This window comes from Hippocampus bargibanti, unplaced genomic scaffold (genome assembly GCF_051943395.1).
Source record: "Hippocampus bargibanti isolate YZ-2025 unplaced genomic scaffold, ASM5194339v1 Contig00137, whole genome shotgun sequence".
In the NCBI taxonomy this organism is placed as follows: domain Eukaryota; kingdom Metazoa; phylum Chordata; class Actinopteri; order Syngnathiformes; family Syngnathidae; genus Hippocampus; species Hippocampus bargibanti.
In genome coordinates, this window is record NW_028296972.1 from 61,233 (window position 1) to 69,511 (window position 8,279).

At 42.9% G+C, this 8,279-nt stretch overlaps 3 non-coding genes across 3 annotated transcripts; all 3 read right to left on the minus strand.

Moving 5' to 3' along the window:
* Positions 1 to 2,137: 2,137 nt before the first annotated feature.
* Positions 2,138 to 2,256, minus strand: LOC148881397 (5S ribosomal RNA). Its single transcript, XR_016113866.1, has one exon. It is a non-coding gene; the product is annotated as a 5S ribosomal RNA (ribosomal RNA).
* A 2,697-nt stretch (positions 2,257 to 4,953) lies between these two features.
* On the minus strand, positions 4,954 to 5,072 carry LOC148881398 (5S ribosomal RNA). The gene has a single exon (XR_016113867.1). It is a non-coding gene; the product is annotated as a 5S ribosomal RNA (ribosomal RNA).
* A 2,699-nt stretch (positions 5,073 to 7,771) lies between these two features.
* Positions 7,772 to 7,890, minus strand: LOC148881399 (5S ribosomal RNA). Its single transcript, XR_016113868.1, has one exon. It is a non-coding gene; the product is annotated as a 5S ribosomal RNA (ribosomal RNA).
* Positions 7,891 to 8,279: the final 389 nt, after the last annotated feature.

Below are 8,279 nucleotides of genomic sequence, written 5' to 3' on the forward strand. Positions count from 1 at the left end.
AGATTGCAATAAATAAAATACAATTATAAATAGAAACAGGAGAGAGAGCTACACACAGAAAATGCTATTTTAAATAGCTGGGTTTTGAGATGGGACTTGAAGGTGGTAAGAGAATCGATGTTATGAAAGTTCGGAGGAAGTGACTTCCAAAAATTGGGGGCAGAGCAGCTGAGGGGTCTGTCACCCATCTTGCTGAGACGGGGGGAGTGAGGGACACACAGAGGTGGAGGGAGGAAGAAGATCTGAAGGAACGAGGGCGACTAGAAATCATTGGGTAGACCACCAACGATTCAACAGACCTTTAGGAATTATTCTGCCTCGTGCTTGAAAGGTCTGCTCATGTCTAAGACTGTGCCAAAGGATTGCATCGGAAAAACAAACAGTGCTCATATTTTAAACAATCCATTCGAAAACAATAACTTGATCGGCCATCTTAACTGATCTTACTCTATGCTCTGTAACGGGCTGAACATTGTATGGCAAAACAGAACAGCATGTCTAAGCACATCTCAATATTCGTTGCGTACCCACCCCAGTTCTCTCTTTTTTTTAAACAACCCCGAAAGCAGCGCCTGAAAGTACTAGAAAAAAAGGGGGTGGGGGATCCTCAGTCCAACCTGCTTGTACGTCTCTGTCAGCTCTCAGTCATACAGGAGTGGTCCATTGATGAAAAGGTTTCTTCAGCCGTCACCTGTAGTTCTTTGAAGGTGTCGGACGTTTCGTTTCTCATCGAAGAGGCTTCATCAGCGAACTAAAATTTGCTAGTAGTTTCGGCCCCATATGTATATCCCTAACGTCTAGAGGTGGCGGTGCCAGACTTCTGCTATGATAGGTCACATCTCTCAGGTTGGGGAGAGCAGAGGACTATACCCTGAGCCTACACTGATTACTTTATTAGTGATTACTTGCCTGAATTTTACGTATTTTAAATTCCGGGGAAAAAAAATTCAAACAAATTCATAGTTGTGCTTTGGGCTCACCAGTTTAACCCATAATGGACAATCTGGCCATGAAAAAAAATGGGAGAAACAGGCTCTCACATCCTTCCCGGGTACAAAACCGAGGCACTGGTTTAGATATGTGGAGGGCACTTTCGTCATAATTAAAAAAAGAAGAAATTCAATCCTTCACAAATCACCTGCACTCGGTAGACATCAATATTAAATATACTCGCGAGGACATTAAAGGGACCCAACTAGCCTTTTTGGAGTGTAAAGTAATTATAAAAGAGGACAGAGCGCTAAAAGCAGAAATCTTTAGGAAGGCCACACACACTGACCAATACTTACTTTTTGAATCAAACCACCCTCGACAACACAAACTATGAGTTATCAGAACCCTCCAGCATAGGGCTAATACCAACCAGCGTCGAAATTAGCGAAAAGGAGTGAAAACATGTCAGGAGAGCACTCACAAACTGTGGTTGCCCTCAGTGGTCATTTAACAAATGTCAAAAGAAAAGGATAGGGAATGAAACCCAAAATTCTGAAGATACTAAAAAGGAGAGGAGTAGCATTACCTTACATTGCAGGGCTTTCTGAAAAACTACAGAGTCCTTTGGCAACACAAAATTCCTACTTATTTCAAACCGATAAACGCCTGAAGGCAAAAATGAGTACATCCAAAAGATAGGCTGTCAAATGAAAAACAAAGTAATGTAGTTTATTCAATACATTGGAAAAATGAAAATTATAAAGAGCAAAACATGGGAGACTAAACAAATTCTCAAAAAAAAAAATACTTTATCAACACCGCTGGGATAATACTAGTGGGCCTCAATCTGCAGTACATATGCACCTTAAAGCTAGCTACCGCTCATTTGACGACAATGAGGTTAAAATTGTTGCGAAAGGAAAATAGATGGTTTGAAAGGGGAGTAAAAGAAGGCTGTCCAGCACGCAGAAGCCCAGTTCTGCTTCGCGTACGAGTACTGTCATGACGGTCCCCCATGCGGACAGCTCCCTTGCCGGAAAGCCATATCGTTACACGCAGCGACTCAACAGTAAAATCAACGTGTGGGAAGCCGTTTAAAATGCGTCGGGGGTGATCGTGAAATGAAAAGTGAAATCGGATCGCGAACGGGAGAGACCATTTCTCGGCCCACAGTGTTTGGGGTGGCTGCAAAAAAAAAAAAAAAAGCTTACAGCACCTGGTATTCCCAGGCGGTCTCCCATCCAAGTACTAACCAGGCCCGACCCTGCTTAGCTTCCGAGATCGGACGAGATCGGGCGTTCTCAGGGTAGTATGGCCGTAAGCGAGGGAATGTGCCAGAAAATCCCTCTTTATAGTGTTGCAGGGAGAGCGTCTTTCTTTGTTTATGGTGTTCGTTCTTGTCGGATGATGGTTATTTGGTTTTCCAAATACAGGCTTGAATCGATGAAGGTGTTATTTGTGTCGTGTTGTCAAATAAGGCGCATGTGAGTCCAGCTGATGCGTTAACGTGGGTAACTTTTCTTTGACTTCCAATGCAATCCGTTTCGTCCATTCATTCCGGGCAGAGTGAACGCTGGCGCAAATGGTTGCCTCTGTTTACTCGCACAAAAAAAACATTCTTATCCCCTGACTGTAAAGTGGCCTTGAGAGTTTTGAAAGGCGCTTAGAAATTAAATGTATTATTATGATTACTCTCCGTCTGGTCCTTGACGCCCTCTGCTGACGTAATCACACAGCGACACTGATCTCGTGATCAACCATTTCACCACATAATATTCATAGTTATACATAACATTTTAAGCGCCTTTCAAAGCTCTAAAGGACACTTTACAGTCACGGACAAGCATAGGTACTATAATAAATAAAATACAATCACAAATAGATTGCAATAAATAAAATACAATTATGAATAGAAACAGAAGAGAGAGCTACACACAGAAAATGCTATTTTAAATAGCTGGGTTTTGAGATGGGACTTGAAGGTGGTAAGAGAATCGATGTTATGAAAGTTCGGAGGAAGTGACTTCCAAAAATTGGGGGCAGAGCAGCTGAGGGGTCTGTCACCCATCTTGCTGAGACGGGGGAGTGAGGGACACACAGAGGTGGAGGGAGGAAGAAGATCTGAGGGAACGAGGGCGACTAGAAATCATTGGGTAGACCACCAACGATTCAACAGACCTTTAGGATTATTCTGCCTCGTGCTTGAAAGGTCTGCTCATGTCTAAGACTGTGCCAAAGGATTGCATCGGAAAAACAAACAGTGCTCATATTTTAAACAATCCATTCGAAAACAATAACTTGATCGGCCATCTTAACTGATCTTACTCTATGCTCTGTAACGGGCTGAACATTGTATGGCAAAACAGAACAGCATGGCTAAGCACATCTCAATATTCGTTGCGTACCCACCCCAGTTCTTCTTTTTTTTAAACAACCCCGAAAGCAGCGCCTGAAAGTACTAGAAAAAAAGGGGGTGGGGGATCCTCAGTCCAACCTGCTTGTACGTCTCTGTCAGCTCTCAGTCATACAGGAGTGGTCCATTGATGAAAAGGTTTCTTCAGCCGTCACCTGTAGTTCTTTGAAGGTGTCGGACGTTTCGGTTTCTCATCGAAGAGGCTTCATCAGCGAACTAAAATTTGCTAGTAGTTTCGGCCCCATATGTATATCCCTAACGTCTAGAGGTGGCGGTGCCAGACTTCTGCTATGATAGGTCACATCTCTCAGGTTGGGGAGAGCAGAGGACTATACCCTGAGCCTACACTGATTACTTTATTACGTGATTACTTGCCTGAATTTTACGTATTTTAAATTCCGGGGAAAAAAAATTCAAACAAATTCATAGTTGTGCTTTGGGCTCACCAGTTTAACCCATAATGGACAATCTGGCCATGAAAAAAAAATGGAGAAAAACAGGCTCTCACATCCTTCCCGGGTACAAAACCGAGGCACTGGTTTAGATATGTGGAGGGCACTTTCGTCATAATTAAAAAAGAAGAAATTCAATCCTTCACAAATCACCTGCACTCGGTAGACATCAATATTAAATATACTCGCGAGGACATTAAAGAACCCAACTAGCCTTTTTGGAGTGTAAAGTAATTATAAAAGAGGACAGAGCGCTAAAAGCAGAAATCTTTAGGAAGGCCACACACACTGACCAATACTTACTTTTTGAATCAAACCACCCTCGACAACACAAACTATGAGTTATCAGAACCCTCCAGCATAGGGCTAATACCAACCAGCGTCGAAATTAGCGAAAAGGAGTGAAAACATGTCAGGAGAGCACTCACAAAACTGTGGTTGCCCTCAGTGGTCATTTAACAAATGTCAAAAGAAAAGGATAGGGAATGAAACCCAAAATTCTGAAGATACTAAAAAGGAGAGGAGTAGCATTACCTTACATTGCAGGGCTTTCTGAAAAACTACAGAGTCCTTTGGCAACACAAAATTCCTACTTATTTCAAACCGAATAAACGCCTGAAGGCAAAAATGAGTACATCCAAAAGATAGGCTGTCAAATGAAAAACAAAGTAATGTAGTTTATTCAATACATTGGAAAAATGAAAATTATAAAGAGCAAAACATGGGGGAGACTAAACAAATTCTCAAAAAAAAAATACTTTATCAACACCGCTGGGATAATACTAGTGGGCCTCAATCTGCAGTACATATGCACCTTAAAGCTAGCTACCGCTCATTTGACGACAATGAGGTTAAAATTGTAGCGAAAGGAAAATAGATGGTTTGAAAGGGGAGTAAAAGAAGCTGTCCAGCACGCAGAAGCCCAGTTCTGCTTCGCGTACGAGTACTGTCATGACGGTCCCCCATGCGGACAGCTCCCTCTGCCGGAAAGCCATATCGTTACACGCAGCGACTCAACAGTAAAATCAACGTGTGGGAAGCCGTTTAAAATCGCGTCGGGGGTGATCGTGAAATGAAAAGTGAAATCGGATCGCGAACGGGAGAGACCATTTCTCGGCCCACAGTGTTTGGGGTGGCTGCAAAAAAAAAAAAAAAAGCTTACAGCACCTGGTATTCCCAGGCGGTCTCCCATCCAAGTACTAACCAGGCCCGACCCTGCTTAGCTTCCGAGATCGGACGAGATCGGGCGTTCTCAGGGTAGTATGGCCGTAAGCGAGGGAATGTGCCAGAAAATCCCTCTTTATAGTGTTGCAGGGAGAGCGTCTTTCTTTGTTTATGGTGTTCGTTCTTGTCGGATGATGGTTATTTGGTTTTCCAAATACAGGCTTGAATCGATGAAGGTGTTATTTGTGTCGGTTGTTGTCAAATAAGGCGCATGTGAGTCCAGCTGATGCGTTAACGTGGGTAACTTTTCTTTGACTTCCAATGCAATCCGTTTCGTCCATTCATTCCGGGCAGAGTGAACGCTGGCGCAAATGGTTGCCTCTGTTCACTCGCACAAAAAAAAACATTCTTATCCCCTGACTGTAAAGTGGCCTTGAGAGTTTTGAAAGGCGCTTAGAAATTAAATGTATTATTATGATTACTCTCCGTCTGGTCCTTGACGCCCTCTGCTGACGTAATCACACAACGACACTGATCTCGTGATCAACCATTTCACCACATAATATTCATAGTTATACATAACATTTTAAGCGCCTTTCAAAGCTCTAAAGGACACTTTACAGTCACGGACAAGCAGAGGTACTATAATAAATAAAATACAATCACAAATAGATTGCAATAAATAAAATACAATTATAAATAGAAACAGGAGAGAGAGCTACACACAGAAAATGCTATTTTAAATAGCTGGGTTTTGAGATGGGACTTGAAGGTGGTAAGAGAATCGATGTTATGAAAGTTCGGAGGAAGTGACTTCCAAAAATTGGGGGCAGAGCAGCTGAGGGGTCTGTCACCCATCTTGCTGAGACGGGGGAGTGAGGGACACACAGAGGTGGAGGGAGGAAGAAGATCTGAAGGGAACGAGGGCGACTAGAAATCATTGGGTAGACCACCAACGATTCAACAGACCTTTAGGATTTTCTGCCTCGTGGTTGAAAGGTCTGCTCATGTCTAAGACTGTGCCAAAGGATTGCATCGGAAAAAACAAACAGTGCTCATATTTTAAACAATCCATTCGAAAAAACAATAACTTGATCCCAATCTTAACTGATCTTACTCTATGCTCTGTAACGGGGCTGAACATTGTATGGCAAAACAGAACAGCATGTCTAAGCACATCTCAATATTCGTTGCGTACCCACCCCAGTTCTCTCTTTTTTTTAAACAACCCCGAAAGCAGCGCCTGAAAGTACTAGAAAAAAAGGGGGGGGGGATCCTCAGTCCAACCTGCTTGTACGTCTCTGTCAGCTCTCAGTCATACAGGAGTGGTCCATTGATGAAAAGGTTTCTTCAGCCGTCACCTGTAGTTCTTTGAAGGTGTCGGACGTTTCGTTTCTCATCGAAGAGGCTTCATCAGCGAACTAAAATTTGCTAGTAGTTTCGGCCCCATATGTATATCCCTAACGTCTAGAGGTGGCGGTGCCAGACTTCTGCTATGATAGGTCACATCTCTCAGGTTGGGGAGAGCAGAGGACTATACCCTGAGCCTACACTGATTACTTTATTAGTGATTACTTGCCTGAATTTTACGTATTTTAAATTCCGGGGAAAAAAAATTCAAACAAATTCATAGTTGTGCTTTGGGCTCACCAGTTTAACCCATAATGGACAATCTGGCCATGAAAAAAAAATGGGGAGAAACAGGCTCTCACATCCTTCCCGGGTACAAAACCGAGGCACTGGTTTAGATATGTGGAGGGCACTTTCGTCATAATTAAAAAAGAAGAAATTCAATCCTTCACAAATCACCTGCACTCGGTAGACATCAATATTAAATATACTCGCGAGGACATTAAAGGGAACCCAACTAGCCTTTTTGGAGTGTAAAGTAATTATAAAAGAGGACAGAGCGCTAAAAGCAGAAATCTTTAGGAAGGCCACACACACTGACCAATACTTACTTTTTGAATCAAACCACCCTCGACAACACAAACTATGAGTTATCAGAACCCTCCAGCATAGGGCTAATACCAACCAGCGTCGAAATTAGCGAAAAGGAGTGAAAACATGTCAGGAGAGCACTCACAAACTGTGGTTGCCCTCAGTGGTCATTTAACAAATGTCAAAAGAAAAGGATAGGGAATGAAACCCAAAATTCTGAAGATACTAAAAAGGAGAGGAGTAGCATTACCTTACATTGCAGGGCTTTCTGAAAAACTACAGAGTCCTTTGGCAACACAAAATTCCTACTTATTTCAAACCGATAAACGCCTGAAGGCAAAAATGAGTACATCCAAAAGATAGGCTGTCAAATGAAAAACAAAGTAATGTAGTTTATTCAATACATTGGAAAAATGAAAATTATAAAGAGCAAAACATGAGGGAGACTAAACAAATTCTCAAAAAAAAAATACTTTATCAACACCGCTGGGATAATACTAGTGGGCCTCAATCTGCAGTACATATGCACCTTAAAGCTAGCTACCGCTCATTTGACGACAATGAGGTTAAAATTGTTGCGAAAGGAAAATAGATGGTTTGAAAGGGGAGTAAAAGAAGCTGTCCAGCACGCAGAAGCCCAGTTCTGCTTCGCGTACGAGTACTGTCATGACGGTCCCCCATGCGGACAGCTCCCTTGCCGGAAAGCCATATCGTTACACGCAGCGACTCAACAGTAAAATCAACGTGTGGGAAGCCGTTTAAAATGCGTCGGGGGTGATCGTGAAATGAAAAGTGAAATCGGATCGCGAACGGGAGAGACCATTTCTCGGCCCACAGTGTTTGGGGTGGCTGCAAAAAAAAAAAAAAAAGCTTACAGCACCTGGTATTCCCAGGCGGTCTCCCATCCAAGTACTAACCAGGCCCGACCCTGCTTAGCTTCCGAGATCGGACGAGATCGGGCGTTCTCAGGGTAGTATGGCCGTAAGCGAGGGAATGTGCCAGAAAATCCCTCTTTATAGTGTTGCAGGGAGAGCGTCTTTCTTTGTTTATGGTGTTCGTTCTTGTCGGATGATGGTTATTTGGTTTTCCAAATACAGGCTTGAATCGATGAAGGTGTTATTTGTGTCGTGTTGTCAAATAAGGCGCATGTGAGTCCAGCTGATGCGTTAACGTGGGTAACTTTTCTTTGACTTCCAATGCAATCCGTTTCGTCCATTCATTCCGGGCAGAGTGAACGCTGGCGCAAATGGTTGCCTCTGTTTACTCGCACAAAAAAAACATTCTTATCCCCTGACTGTAAAGTGGCCTTGAGAGTTTTGAAAGGCGCTTAGAAATTAAATGTATTATTATGATTACTCTCCGTCTGGTCCTTGACG